Source organism: Prionailurus bengalensis, chromosome B4 (assembly GCF_016509475.1).
Source record: "Prionailurus bengalensis isolate Pbe53 chromosome B4, Fcat_Pben_1.1_paternal_pri, whole genome shotgun sequence".
NCBI classification, from domain to species: domain Eukaryota; kingdom Metazoa; phylum Chordata; class Mammalia; order Carnivora; family Felidae; genus Prionailurus; species Prionailurus bengalensis.
The window spans coordinates 6,497,263-6,513,492 of NC_057358.1; the positions used below are offsets into that span (position 1 = coordinate 6,497,263).

Consider the following 16,230-nt stretch of genomic DNA (forward strand, 5'->3'; position numbering starts at 1 on the left):
TCCGGCTCCATCAGGATGAGCCACAGCCCCTGTTTAATAGGCGTCTGGCAGTTTTAAAACCCGCTCACGGCAACCTTCTGTGTGCGAGACGGAGCTCCCCTGCCTTCTCGAGCCAAGAAATTTCAGTGCCCGCTTTCCCTCCACGGAACAGAGGAGGCTGGCTGGACTCGGGATGCCAGGATTTATCTGGCCGAGACGGAGGTCACCTCCTAACTCACAGTCCGTGCAAATGGTAGCAGATAAAGAAACATATCCGCAGCCCGTCCCTGGGGGAAATAATAGCTACAAATAAATCCTACCATTTCTAAATTCATCAACTGGGTGAGAAGCACCAAACCTATCCAGGGATCTACTACTTGCTTCTATCTGCAGACCTCCAGGGGGTTTTTAATTAATTCAGAGGTACCATTCCTCGTGCAGCCCTGAGGATCGGGCAGAGCCCCGCGGGGCTGGGGCTGCTCCCCCTGCAAAAGCTGGTCAGTGCCGTCGGTGGAGGGCACGAGACCAGAGAACCGCTTACAAACCCCCGCCAAGCCACTGCTCTACCAACGAAGGTGCAGGCTTTGAACACCCAGAGACCACAAGGACCCCGTCTCCTGTCGTCACCGCAGTCTGCAAAGGTATCCGTACCCGGTGGGGGCTCAAGAAATGCTAGGTCTGGAGGAAGCAAGCAGTGTCACATCTGGCGGCGGCAGGGGTGAGGGGTTGATCCACAGGCAGGGATGTGTCCAAAGTGCAACGGCGTAGGACAAAAACTCAATGGATGAACTAGCCCGTTCCCAGCCTTTATCAATTCCTCCAGAACTCAACGATCACGCTGTGCAGAGATTAGATGCATATAAGGAAAAACACAAGGAAACACCCCTCACATGCAGGAGATGATTTTTATGTTTTTATGTTGAAAATATGGCGTTTATTTTTAATGGTGGCTGGGAAACTGGCTCAGGGGGGAAAAAAACCTCAAAAGACACCGTATAGAGAGTTAATGCATATTAACGCATAATAATGCAGATCGACCACAGTGCCAGGGCAAAGCCAGAAAGCACGGGGGATGACAGAAAAGCAGTAACCCTGAACCACAAAGGACGCGCTGACACCCGAATTACAAGATTAAAAGTTAACGTTCCTGTCGGACATCCATATCACCCCCACCCCCAGCATCTCACTACCAGTGGGAACGCACACACATTAGTGAACTGTGCAGATAAACACTTTTCCCCTTTTAAGTTCAAAAACCCTTTCCCCTTTTGAAAAAAACGAATTATTCCAAAACCATAATATAACACAACTTTACCTGAATATAGTCAACAAGTTGAAGCAGTCATTCTTACACGGCTTGACGATACAGAACTTTCCTCAGGAACTAATGACACATTGGTACCTTGAACAATGCGGGGGGACAGGGGAGACAATGTCCTGAACAGTTGAGAACGGGCGCGTAACTTCTGACTCCCCACCAAAACTTAACTAAGAGCCTCACGTTGACCAGGAGAACCCTTACCAATCCCATAAATAGTCGATGAGCACATATTTGTACATGTTGTGTGCATGACGTACGGTATTCTCACAACAGAGTAAGCTAGAGAAAAGAAAATGTTAGGAAGAAAATCTTAAGAGAAAATACATTTACAGCACTCTCCTGTATCTATCGAAAGAAAAATCTGCATGTAGATGGAGTTCAGGTCAATGCTGTTCAAGGGTCGACTGTTTAATAAATGGCCCAGACGAATATAGTATTTTCACAGATGTTCTGCTTCTCTCTGCTATCAGATGTCCCTCCCTGTTGCACCGTTCCCTCTCATTACTAGAGATGTGACTCACCAATAATAGAACATTTATAACTTGTGGCAGCTTCCGCCACCAGATCTGCTCTCTTGGCAATTTCCCTCTATCACCTGTTTTCGCTTCCCCTCTGTTTCTGCTGCGAGATTCCTGACGACATTCTGGGCTTCTGGTCTACCTGCCATCTTCAGCCTTTCTTGACTTCAGCTGTGTGCCCACGCTTTGCTCCATATACTTCTGTCCCTACATTTGCTCTGAGTAGAGTCAGCTTTCTCAAGCAGGGTCGACACGGGACTGCCAGAACCCTTCTACATCCCAGGCTCTCCGTTTGACCTTGACCATGGACTTGAAGTCTTTAGCCAAGTTTACACTCACCCTATATCTACCGGAAGGTCTCTCCATCACAACTCCTGATGCTGAAAAGTCTATGGGACCAGTCACCCGACACTGCTAGATGTCCCTTAACAGGTGCCTTATGTTACACCCAGTTGTCGGGTGGGACCAGGCAATGGCCGCTTTTCCTTAGAAATAAAGCATCAAGGCTTAGGGCAAGAATTTGCTCCTCAGATAACCTTCTCCTTTGGCACCTGCGGCTGGTGTTATAAATGTTCGTCGTTCATGATTTCTGCGTCTACCTCATCCAACCGTATCTCCAGGTAAAGAGGGGATCATTTTGTACAGATATCACACACTCTGTTCCCTCTTTCCTGGAGTGGCCAAGCGCTGGTCAACCACCGAGTGGTGTCATCCGTAAAAAACACCATTCACATCACAATCACACATGGCCAAATGGGGGACAAAAATAAAACATTAATGACATTAGTATTTTTTAAAATAATTAAAATGGTGTTCTGTCTCAATGATATGAAATTATTTCTTTAAATGTTTATCTGTTTTGGGGAAAGAGAGAGTGAGCAGGGGAGGGGCAGAAAAAAAAGAGGGGGACAAAGGATCCAAAACCCAATGTGGGGCGGGAACTCACAAACTCTAAGTGAGACCATGACCTGAGCTGAAGTCGGATGCTCAACTGACTGAGCCACACAGGCACCCTGCCATTAAAATATTTTTAAACAATTTAAAAATGATGCTTAGTGAGCAAAGGTTTACAAAGAAGTCTTTCATGGTCATCTAAGGCTTGGATTTCCTACATCGTAAACTATTTTGACTAGCTTTCAATTACATGCAAGCACACAAAATTCTTACTTGTGAAATGCATCTGTTTTTGTCCCAAACTATGTGAAAATCCTTCAACCCTCTCATTTAATATACTGGAAAAGGAACCCAGATATTGTGATGGGTACCTGTATTCGAACACAGATGTTTATATTCTGGTCTCGAATATCCACATCTATCCAGAAGAGCCTCTTAAACTTGAAGTCTAAATTTCAGAAACAAGCCCAGAAATTATACAACACATTTCTGTAGCCACAGCCCTACCCTTCACTTTCTTAAAGTCACTTTTAATCAGTAGTTAATCAGTATTAAAAAAACAAAAACAAAAACAAAAAAAGAGGGATGCCTGGGTGGCTCAGTTGGTTAAGCCTCCGACTTCGGCTCAGGTCATGATCTCACAGTTTGTGAATTCGAGGCCCACATCAGGCTCTGTGCTGACAGCTCAGGGCCCAGAGCCTGCTTTGGATTCTGTGTCTTCCTCTCTCTCTGCCCCTCCCCTGCTCACACTCTGTCTCTCTCTCTCTCTCTCTCTCTCAAAACTGAATAAATGTTAAAAAAAATTTTTTAAAGGAAAGACAAATCTTCCAATGTCTAAAATCCCACCCATTTCGAAGGTAAATCAACACAACAAAGTCTTTTACATCCAGAAGCAAAGACACATAAGGATTATGAATTTGATTAGGACCATATATACACCGCTCTAATGTTTATGTTCTTCATGAACCATGATGTCATAAACTTTATACTACAAGAGGCAGAACAGTGTCTTCTCAAAGACTGAAACCTCCCATGGGCCCCTGGAGACCTTGAAACGAACATGACACGAGGCCATGTGTTACGTGCAATACTTCCCCGTCAATGCATAACTCTCTCATTTATGTTCCGCAGTTCACCCAACTAGGACCCCAACAAGCATTTATTGAATTAAGCTGAGGAATGTCCAAAACTAGATGACTTTTTGATATTCATTCCAATTTCAGAGTGTAGCATTTGCTCAATAAGCGTGCATTAGACATTGCCAAAGTACCACACATGCAGAGAGGCAGAGATGCAGAGAACACAGACACACACACACACACACACACACACACACACACACACATATTATCAGAGGGAGAAGGAAAAAGACAAAGAACAGCTATGGAATATCCAGGCTTAGAAGAAATTTCCAGAATAAGCATTTTTTCCTGCAGCATATAAAAATCACTACTGCTATGATGATGGCAATCTGAGGGTTTCCAGGGGTGAATCTTAATTTGGAATATGAATATGACTCGGGAGAGTAAAGAAAAAATTATGGGAAAGTGGCTTGGTAAATTTAGCTCAGGAGGCTGGACCTTAAAATACCAGATTTAGGCATGTCAGTTTGATCCAAAAAGGCAAAAGAGTCATTGATACTCCTAAAAAATACTGAGTTATTTTTAAGATAATTAAAGAATTCAATGGTGGTAGATTTCCAAAATAAGACAACACACAGACCTTCCGAGCTCTGTGTGTGTGTGCGTATATAGGTACATTCATATTGGTATACGAGAAAAGGTACTGATACTCTCATTGAAAACCAAATTTAATCGCCCCCAGACCATTTACTTGAGGCTGCTAATGCAGTCAGCGTACATGCATTCATTTTCGCAAACACAAGCTAATCATTCTCGGTGTTAAAAAGTGGGAGAGCTCCTGGCCCCTGAAGATGATTCACAAAACCGATTATCTACCGAGAGATAATGGAAAATTCACTGTGGTTTGAGAGATGCATCCTGGCCTCTGCAAAGCTCTAGAGAATCATTCACACCTCACAATTATTGGATCAAGAATGATGTTATTCCTGAAATCAGGAGGGATTACTAAATGCTCAGTACGTTCGCAAATATGCCTGTCACAGTCGGGAAATACTGTTTATTTAAATGTGCTGGAGTCCACCGAAATTGCTTACAGAAAAACTTTCATTCGAAGAAATGCTGGTAATGTCACTCCCATTTACACTCATCGCTACACATTTTATTCTCGCCCTAAAGTAGTTTTCTATTGATCAGAGATAAAATGCCATTCATTTCATTGGAGGACTGTCTTACCAGCCTACCTTAACAATCGCTCTTCAGGGAACCTTATTTTCAGCCGCACGACAATGTAACAGAGATTATATATACATCAACTTCTGTTCCCCATCAGTTTCCTTGTCTCTGGAACCCAAGAGCTTCATGCTTTCCTACTAAAGATGCAAGGACTCTACACCGAAAATCATGGTTTGGCACATAATATCAATCAGGAAAACAGGAACAAGGCAATATATTGTAAATGCCCCTAAGCACCTCCTCGTATTATCATTCCCCCCCTCACAAGAGATGATGGGGTAGTAGCCATCTTACAGGGAGGAAATTAAGACACAGAGAAGTTAGTTACGTCAGCAAGGGCACAGAACTAACAAGAGAAAACAGATTCAAATTCAAATGGTCCGACTACATCCACGATTAGCTTCAGGTGATACAACGGATTGGGAAGCAAAGGAGAAACGGGATCTTTTATTTTCTTTATTGTTAATTAAGTAAACAAATAAAAAAAATCCATTAGAGCTTAGAGGCTCCTAAAATTTTATCTCAAAGACAGATATTGCCAGGTTTTATCTCTGTTCTTGATTTTTTTTTAATCTTTATTTTTGAGAGAGGCGGAGCACAAGCAGGGGAGGGGCAGAGAGAGAGGGAAACACAGAATCCCAAGCGGTCTCCAGGCTCTGAGCTGTCAGCACAGAGCCCGATGTGGGGCTCGAAGAACCCTGAGATCATGACCTGAGCTGAAGTCGGACGCTTAACCACCCAGGCACCCCTTTATTTTGCTTTTAAAGTTTATTTATGTATTTTGAGAAAGGGACAGAGAGAGGGAGAAAGAAAATCCCAAACAGGCTTTGCGCTGTCAGCGCAGAGTCCGATGTGGGGCTCGATCCCACAAACTGTGAGATCTTGACCTAAGCCGAAATCAACAGTCTGACGCTTAAACCGCTTAACCCGCTGAGCCATCCAGGAGCCCCAGACATCTTGCCAGGTTAAAAAGTAACAGCTCTTAATACTGATAATTTCCTTAACCTCCAATTTTCACTGTTAATTCATCACACTCTTTCAGCGGCTTATGAAAAACGTGTGTCAGAGGCTTCGGACACTAAAAATTACCCTCGATATGTTTATATACACTCAGCCTTCATCCAAAACTAGCAAATGATTTTTACTAACTGCTTTCGTGTGTGCTTTAAGCAATGAGGATTGAAGAAGAGTGTGCTGCAAAATGCCTGTGGTGCTTTCCAAGGAAGCCATCCTTCATCGATGCCTATTTTATCACAACATTATCAACGTTAACCCAGACAGGTTGGTCTGATAAACATGTTTAACCCGGCAAACGTTCCTGGCTGATGAATCTCAATCCGTCAGTAGTATTTTAAATACTACGTGTTACGCGTGAATCTATACAGAATGAAGAGACAGCGGATGAGGTGGTTCCTGACAAAGTGTAACGCTGGGGGTCGGGGGGCGCCTGGGTGGCTCGGTCGGTTAAGCGGCCGACTTCGGCTCAGGTCATGATCTCACAGTCTGTGAGTTCGAACCCTGTGTCGGGCTCTGGGCTGACGGCTTGGAGCCTGGATCCTGTTTCGGATTCTGTGTCTTCCTCTCTCTCTGGCCCTCCCCCGTTCATGCTCTGTCTCTGTCTCAAAAATAAATAAACGTTAAAAAAAATTTTTTTTTTTTAAAAAGTGTAACACTGGGAAAAAGAGTGGACAAACCACCAGTGCATTTGGTTGTTTGGCTTTACGGTTCGGGCTTATGTCTCATGTTTTTCACCCGACACACTGAGGTCAGAGCATCCCGACCTCGAGCCAGCTCAGAGCCTTCCCCGAGGGGTGGCAGGTCCACGCTGGCCAGCCACCTCTTCCGACGTCAGCCTCTGACACAGTCCCTGCCTGGGAACGATCACTACGCCTGGAGAAAGGCACAGCCTGCTCCCGAAGAATCAAACACAGCTAGTTAGGAAACACCACCGCACGGAGCGGTCTTAGTATTAGCCATCCGTGAGTAAGCACCAGCCCAAACTTCTCTGGCACAGTGATAAAGCTTCAGGGCGAACCCCGGCGCTCTTTATAAAACAGAGAAACGATTCTAAGTATTGATCTACGCAAGGAGACGGAGCATACGGGAAGCAGGAGACAGAGGAAAGAGAAGACGCGAGAGACGGAAACTGCCACCCTTTCAGGTCCCACTCGTGGGCCCCATTCCTGCTTGAACCTGACTCCTCTCTCTGCAGTTATGTTAGGGGCCTGAAGAGCTGCAGGTTATGTGGGGACCACAGACTCCCTAAAATAGCCGATGCTTCCCCCACCTCCCCGCTTCGTTAGATAAATACACCACCCGCGAGACAACAATATGAAGAATGCGGCAGCGGGGAGAGCGAGTTCAAACTAATTAACACAATGCAATTAAAATGCACTTGGTGAAGATCTCCACGCAAGAAAAGCAGTGAACTGCCTCCCGTGCGGAAACCAAACTCCTAACCCAAGTCCCGCGGTCAAACGCCACGGGAAATTTTCCAGTGGCGGCAACGTGGGCCTCAATCGTTAATTCTACGGTGCTTCCTTTTTCGCTTACGTTGGATAGCACATAAAATGCACAAAAAGCAGCCCTGCGGTATGGCCCTGCCACATTTTTTTGAGCATCCACATCTCTTAGTGTATATCGTACCTACACAAAAAATACCGCACGGCGTTGTTTTCCCGGTGCCAACATGCCAGCATTTGGGGTCCTCGGGGAACTCCAACATTGCATATGCCCGTTTTCAAAGGCCTCGGTTAATTTACATAATTTCTAAAAATAGGCTTCAGTGAAGGCAAAGGAAGGTTTTAATTAGTATTACATTCAAATTGATATATAATGAACTACGCTTTAATTCCTTTCCTCGTAATGGCATGATATGCCATGCCGGAAGAAAAAAAAAGATCCAGTCCAATTTATCATACTGTTCCCCCTTTTTGTTTTACCGGTGATCCGGTGCTCGTGTGTTCATTAGGAAATTACTCTCATTATATTAGTTTCATCTAAAAATGGACAGGAGAATGCCAACATTTATTAAATCAATAGCATCATTACATTTTAATTCCACTGCACTGAATTAAATTTGGCCAATGAAATATTTATAACAAAAATGTAATAAAAAATCTGGGTGCGGAACACTAATAAGCATTTCCATTCTTTACTTACAGCTGTAAGCAGCAGCTTTATCTACTATCCACGCAGTAAATCAAGCTGAAAAATAGTAGTGACGAAATGCAGTATTATATACTTCAACCTGAACCACAAGATGTACACCACGTAACTAGGGCAGACCTAGCTTCTCACGAAGTCCAAAAACTGGCACACTAGGTTGTTTAAAACAAACAAACAAGCAAGCAAACAAAAAAACCAGAGCATTAAGAATGCCTTTCACTGGGGCGCCTGGGTGGCTCAGTCGGTTAAGCGGCCGACTTCGGCTCAGGTCATGATCTCGTGGTTCGTGAGTTCGAGCCCCACATCGGGCTCTGTGCTGACAGCTCAGAGCCCGGAGCCTGCTTCGGATTCTGTGTGTGTGTGTGTGTCTCTCTCTCTCTGCCCCTCCCCTGCTCATGCTGTCTCTCTCCGTCTCTCAAAAAAATAAATAAATGTTAAAAAAAAAAAGAATGCCTTTCACTGATTAACACTTAGCACCAGAAGAGCATCTGCAAGAAATTCAACCTCACTTAACAGCAAAACGTGGCTGATTCTGGGTGAAGGTCACCAGTGACGACAGCGTCTCTTCTCACACAGAGTTCATCCTCTCCTGGTAAGCAGGGGCGTCTCTTCCCGTTTCCACAGCAACGCCCGGGACAACCTTAGTGCCCTAGACGGAGGAAGAGTATGATGGCCACTCTGGGCGGGGGTCCAAGCTTGGCACCCCACTGACGGAATGCGGCTGACAAAACCACTGTGGGAAGCCCCCACATGCAACCAAACCGTTGTCATGGAAATACGACCATGGCTCTCGATGGTCCCCACTTGGGTAGGCACCACCCTTCAGAGAGAGGAAGGACAGCCAGTCAGGAGCAGAACTTTCCCTCAAGGAGGGCTGACTTTGTGTCCCGACTCTTCTAGACCCGGAGAGCAGCTCCTGGAACACGGGGAGGGGGGAGGACCCCCAAATTTTTTTTTAATTTTTTTTTTAACGTTTATTTATTTTTGAGACAGAGAGAGACAGAGAGTGAGTGGGGGAGGGGCAGAGAGAGAGGGAGACACAGAATCCGAAGCAGGCTCCAGGCTCTGAGCCATCAGCCCAGAGCCCGACGCGGGGCTCGAACTCACGGACCGCGAGATCGTGACCTGAGTTGAAGTCGGACGCTTAACTGACCGAGCCACCCAGGCGCCCCGACCCCCAAATTTTTACGTGCTCGTTTGCCAGGCAGCCTGGCACGGGCCTCGTAACAGTTAAAATCTCAAGTACCTTCCTCAAATCCCGACTGTTCTCGACTTCTGCTGGTCGACCTGTTTCCCAAAAGTATCCGTTCTCTAGGCTAGGGCTTCTCCACCTCAGCACTGTTGCCATTTGGGGACCAGACAGTTCTTTATTGGGGGTGCCGTCCTATGCACCACAGGCTGTTCACCTTCATCTCCGACCTCTACCCTCTGGACACCGGCAGCGCCCTCCCAGATGTGACCATCAAGATGCCTCCGGACCCTGCCAAGTGCCCCCTGGCGGGCGAATTCTCCCCGGTCGAGAACCACCAGTTTAGACACAGTCGCGAGAGAAGCCGGGTATGGGGGAGGGGACACCTGCATGTGTGGGCTCCTCCCTCTTCACCTTCCATGAGCCCCCCAGAGCCCCTTGGTTCTCTCTGCTTCTGTCTCCAACATTAAGCCATCCCGGGAGCTTTTCAGTCTCTCGGTCTGATGAGCCATACAATCTCATCAGCTTTTCAGTCTCTCGGTCTGATGAGCCATCCCTCTTGGTTCGGATTCACTCAGTGCTGGAAATCCCAACGTGGCATCTACACGGCAAATCCAGCATCATTACTTACCCTCCCAAGGCCACCACTCTTAACCTGCCTCCCTTCCTCCACGGCAACACCGGGTTTGTTACTTTTAAGGAGCATGCTATCACCTCACACCCACAGACAAGCGGACCAAGTTACCCAGCAGGTGCTGTTCCCTGCGGAAAGCTTTACCCACTCGGCTGCCTTGACACGCAAAGACCAGGAAGCCCTATTTAAGATGAAATGAACCGTAAGGAAACCCATCCTGTCCCTAGTTAGGGAGCTCCCGGGGATCGGCCACTCGGCCTGGGTTAAGGGAGCAGCAACACCGTCCTACGGGGCCCAGGTTCCTTCCGTCCCTCTCAACACTCTGTGTGAGTCCCAGGACTCTCGGCCAGAGGGGATAAAGTGCAGGGGAAGAAGAGAGAGCCACCTCCTCCCCACGTCTCTTCTAGAAACCACGCGGCTGGCTTCCCCGTGGATTGTTGACCCAAACTGGCCATGTGCCTCCTCCCAAGCCAATCACTGTCAAGAAAAATGGGGCCACTCCTCCTGGTCCACACCAGCCATGGTTCTTCCACACGGGGAGCACCGCCGCACTCTGGAGTACCAGCATCTGAAAGACGTGGGGGCACTTGCTAATCGTGACAATAAAGAATCATCCTGCCCTAAGAGCCTCCGTCCAAGGTGACGAGTCACTCGACGCATTCCAGTTCACCTAGGATACTTGGCAGGCAATCTTCAATGCCCTCGGGATTTATCTTCTCGTTCTCTGCTGCAATAATACTCATTGGGCTCAGCCTGTAAATACCCTTGTTTACTTCTTAAAGACTGTCCGAAAGCAAAAGGAAAAAACATCTTGGCCCCAGGATTCAGACAGGTCTGTGTTTGCGTCCTGGAGGCACCACGGGGTCCCGGCCCAGGGTAGGACGAGAGATCAACGTGTCTGAGCCTGGAGTCTCCCCGAGCGCACGGACCAAAGGTGCCCGCCAGCGAGCTGCAAAGACACTGAGTGGGCAGGTGGAGAGTGGCCGGTATCGTCCCTCCCACCCTGCAGGGCTCCGTAACCAGAAGCCACCATCAACACGGCAGCCAGCTGTCACGGGAGAATGACAGCACAGTTCCTGTCAAGTATCCACAGTCTCACTTGCGCTTTTGACCCTGTGCTGTCCGTACCCCACCCTTCCGGGTCTGAAAGGAGTACCGTGTATTCCAGAGATGCTCCAGAGGTGGGCGCGTCCCCACCCAAGACCAAGGGTTTGTCACACTTGGGCCTTCCTCGTTCAGCAGCCCCCCGCCCCCCACCGATGGCCCTGCGGCCGGCTCAGAAACAACGGAGGCCCAGGGAACGGACCCATCTGTACAAAATCACAACCGGAATGGCTAAATTTTCTGAACTCCTTTGCAGACTGGAGTTGAGTATGCATGAATTTTCCTTTAGGAACACGGAGATGCTAGGGGCAAGAATCAGTCCTGCTGGGACCCAGAAATCGCACCAGCAACTACACGCGGGACATGCTGATAGATGTTAAGAAGCTTTAAGTCGGGCTTCTACTCTTCCAACCTTATTCGTTCTTTTTTTTAAAAAAAAATTTTTTTAATGTTTATTTTATTTCTGAGAGAGAGAGTATGAGCAGGGAAAAGGCAGAGAGAGAGGGAGACACAGCATCTGAAGCAGGCTCCAGGCTCTGAGCTGTCAGCACAGAGCCCAACGCAGGGCTTGGACCCGTGCACCTCGAGATCATGACCTTGAGCCGAAGTTGGATGCTTACCCGAGCGAGCCACCCAGGCACCCCATTCGTTCCTGTTTTTAAATGTGAAACACAACATGGCCTATTCTGGAAAAGTGAATCTGATTTGTTTATCCTACTGGTTCTAAGTGGGGCTGGAGACAACACTGGAGGCAGATTTTCATCTCACCCTTGACTTCGTGCCATCCAGACAAGGAAACTCAGACTCAGACGGCTGTCCCAGGAAATAAAAGGAAGCCGAAAGATCCCCACACTTTTATTTACACCCACAATACACACGAACCCCTCAGGGCAGGTGTTCAACTTATTGAAAGTTGGGGCTCCGAAGCACGGTGTGCTGGGGCCCTCCTGTTCCAGGGACTGTAACCCCCTGACTGCAAGGACACCTCCTCCTATCCGACTCCCTTTCTTGAGACACTGCGATTCGTAAGTGCCTGTTCGCAAAAGGCACGTGGAGATGAAAAGTCCAACCTAACCTACAAAGGATCTCTGTGTATATTTAGAGGGGAAAAAAAACAATCCGTACGATCTGATTGTGGCTGATTACCAAATCGTCCGCAGAACCAAAACGTAGAAACCACTTCTTACTGATTCTTCACGGGGAGTGGCACGGAAAATCTGAAGAAATGAAACTATGACATGACAGTCGCTTTGAAATGCTTCTGTTTTAGAGATGCGTGCGCCACCCCCGCCCCGTATCCCGCCACCAATTCCCAGAGTCCGTGCTAATATTACCCTGCCCTGCCCGAAAGTGCCGTTAACCGGCGAGAGCGCGCATCATCGGCGGCGAACAGAAGCCATTTGGGAATGACAACTCACGGAGCAGAGAACGGAAAGTTGACTCGGTTCTTAAGTTCTTCTTGCTTCGAATTAAAAGCGAGCCACTATCTAGCAGACTGCAGGCAGCAGCTCTGGGGCCCTGGTGACGGAGCAACCGTTAGAGCGAACTCTGTCCCGGCCTTGCGATTTTTCCGGTTACAATATCGTTTGACCCACGTTGCCTTCCTTAGGGCATCCCTCCCAAGACTTTCTCTGACGCTCAGTGGAGCGAGATGGCCCCCATCATCCTCTTCCCATTGTGTAAGTCTTGGGCTGCGGTTCACGAGCCTGGGGCGCAGGAGGAATGACAGAGAGCAGGCCCTCCTTCCTGTTTCTATACGTCAGACAGGGCCGCACTTCTCTGCCATCTAGCACCCCAGAGAGGCTCTGTTTCCAGAATCCCTCTAAGTCTTTAAAGAAATGAGAACGGCAAAGGAGGGATACCGCACAAGGCTTGCAGAAGCCTGTGCCTTCACGCCCAGGGGTGCGGCGAGGGAGCCCCAAGGTAGGACAGCCTGGAACAGGGCGCCCAGCTATGCCCTGGAAAGCGGAGTCAACCGCACTGACAGGATCCCAGGGGGCAAGCCATCAGTCTGATAACAAAATGACCCTGCGTCTAAGACAGCCCTTCTTTAAAAGGGACATTTGGGCTTAAGTGGATGAGAACACGTTCGGTATCACGACACTCACTCTGCCGTGTGGGACAAGGGACGTCATGCCTAAGGAATTAGTGCTGGCCCTACACAGGGGGGCTTAAAGCAGATTCTGGGAGAATAAAAGCAACCCACCTGAAGGGCAAACTCAGCCATGAGATTTTGGTTTGTTTTATTGTTGGTGGGTTTTTTTTTGTTTTTTTGTTTTTGTTTTTTTTGGTTATTGCTGCATTTAGCTGCCGAACAAGAGAAAAAGAAATCAGTCACCATAGAAACCACAACATCACAATCCAACCTAACAGAACAGCTCACTTCCTTTCTTACCCTTTCGGCTGTAGCCGATGGAATGAGAAAGAAAGCTCTTCTCTCTTTGCCACACTTCATCTTCTCTCTCCGGCCTTTAAGCTGGGTCTCAGACGCTAAAATACAGAAAGAGATGCCCTCCGACGGGTTAAATCTACAAGCACACCGACAGGTACATAATTCAAAGCCGAGAAGAGCTCAAGAAGTAACAGGCTGTGGGGACTTCAGTGTATTATGAGCACGGCCTGAACCCTCTTTACAGAGAAGAAATACGTGCGTGGAATGTCTACCTGTCGTCGTCAGGCGCTTGTGCTAAAAAACAATGATAATCCTTAGGGATCTTCTTTTACCAACTAGCTTTCCCTCAGCGGCTCCTTCCCCTTGTTTGCGAAACACCACGCTCTGGAGAGAGTGAGCCTCACTACAGACACAAGGACAGGCATAGCTTGGGACCGGACCCAACAACACCTAGCTTATTGCTTGGCCGTTACGAAAGCCCTTTATCTACGGATTTCAAAAGCACCCTTGAACCCGAATCAGTTATGTAAACAGTTTGGGATTCTTCTAACACACGCTTATGTCGAAGAAGACCAAAACATGAGTTATATGAGGGGCACCAAGAGACTGAGTATTTCCTCCAAGTACCCGACCAAGTATTCTCTTTTGATGCACCGTGAGTCCTGAGGACGTAAAAGCACGGGTCCCATTAACCTCATTAGCCACAGATACGGATCAAGAATTGGCAAGGATGGAATGGGTCGTGGCTAGAGTGTCTGGGTGTGTATATCCCATCGAAAAACACATCTCTCCTCAGCTTCCAATAAAACGGGAATAACCTGCAAACATCGGCTGTCACCGACCAAACGCCTCTCATCTACGCAGCTACTGCGCGTATTCGAGGAACGTGGGTATGACGCTAGAAAAGGGAAGGCAACAGGCTAGAAATCCAGACGCCCAGAAGGCGGAAGCCACTCACTCAGAGCCAGCCGCTGCCCGACAGAAGTGTCCTCTCCAGGACATTCCTCAAGCTCCTTGTATGTCCACGGATCGGTTTCGTGAGTCAATGACACATCAGCCACAGCACCTTACGATGCATTACTGGAAACATCTGGACAGCTAATGAGCGCCCCACACTGAAAAGGAAACTAACCCACACAACACTGGTGAGGCAACATTAAGTTGACTCCGATTATTTTCTTTCTTTTTTTTTTTTTGACATTTATTTATTTTTGAGAGAGAGAGACAGAACGCAAACAGGGGAGGGGAGAGGAGGCAGACTGGCAGGGGAGAGGAGACACAGAATCCAAAGCAAGCTCCAGGCTCTGAGCTGTCAGCACAGAGCCCGACGCGGGGCTCGGACTCATGAACTGTGAGGTCATGACCCGAGCCGAAGTCGGATGCTTAAGCGACTGAGCCACCCAGGCCCCCCGACTCTGATCATTTTCAACGAGAAGGCACAGGGACAATGCAACTTCACCAGCAGCGGAATTTCACAGAACGTGGATTTTTTTTTTATGCCGAGACGTTTCCTCAATTTCAATCCTTCCCTAGTGTCCTTCCCAGGGCCCTCAACTGCCTCCTCTTAGCCTCAAACTGACACGGTGTCGTTTCAGCTGCTCACGGAAACACCAGCTCAGCTGCCAATCCACCACCGCAACAGAGCCCCCGGTCCCCTCTCTATACGTGGTCACTGTGTCACTCAGAACCGCTCCCAGGAGATTCGCCTCCCTGACCCAACACTTAACGACCTCTCCTGAGTTTTCATTCCTCTAGAGTTGATTCCTGTACTGAACTTCTTCACCAATCCGTTCAAGGATTTTTATGGCACACTTACTTCCAAAGTGCCAGGCGCTGCTCCAGGCCCCGGGAATGGAGCCGCTATCTGCTCTATGGAGTTTATTACGTTTTAGCGAGGGGAAACGGATCGGATGCAGAAAAAGCAAATTAACAGAAATGTGTGGGGATCAGTGCTACGATGGGCAAGAGGAGGAGAAGGTTGGTGCTGGAGAGTACGGCTCCTTCTTGTAAGCAAAGACCTGAACAAAGCGAAGGAAGGTGCCATGCAGGCCTCGGCGGCGGGGGGGGGGGGGTCACTTTCCAGGGCGCCAGGGCATTACTGCAAAGGCCTGAGCAGGGGAATCTCAGGTTTGGAGGGACAGCAGGTCTCCATGGCGTGGGGAGGGACCAGCGAGGGCCTCAGGCCGCAGATGGGCTCAGAGAGCCCGCAGGGAGCTGGACCATGCAGGAGCCTGGACGGCCCTCCCTCAGCAGGAGATGCCACCTGGGGGTTTACAAGCAACAGAGTGATGGGATCTGGATCTTGTTTCCAAAGAATCACTGGGTGGCTCGGTCAGCTGAGCGTCCGACTTCGGCTCAGGCCATGATCTCGAGGTGTGTGAGTTCCAGCCCCACATCAGGCTCGCCACTGATGGCACAGAACCCGTTTTTGGGTCTTCCCTCCCCCGCTCGCGCTCTCCCCAAAATAAGTAAATATTTTCTAAAACATCGCTCTGGCCGCCCTCTGAAGGACAGACCGCAGGGAAGCAATGATTAGCAGCCGGGAATATAGTTCTGAAACTAACACAGCGGGCCAGGAGAGAAGGAGGACAGACCCAGTCTTGGGGCCATGGTGGTGGACCAAGAGAAAAGTGACGGACTCTGGGACAAGACTGTGAGGACAGAGCCCGGTTCTGTCGATAGATGGGACGGAGGTGCCCGGAAGAGGATTACTATG

The 16,230-nt window shown here is 48.4% G+C and overlaps 1 protein-coding gene across 3 annotated transcripts in view; it reads right to left on the reverse strand.

Annotated features, from left to right (window-relative positions):
- Positions 1-16,230, reverse strand: part of SFMBT2 (Scm like with four mbt domains 2) — a 230,144-nt gene that overhangs the window by 85,268 nt on the left and 128,646 nt on the right. The gene's annotated exons all lie outside the window — the stretch shown is intronic.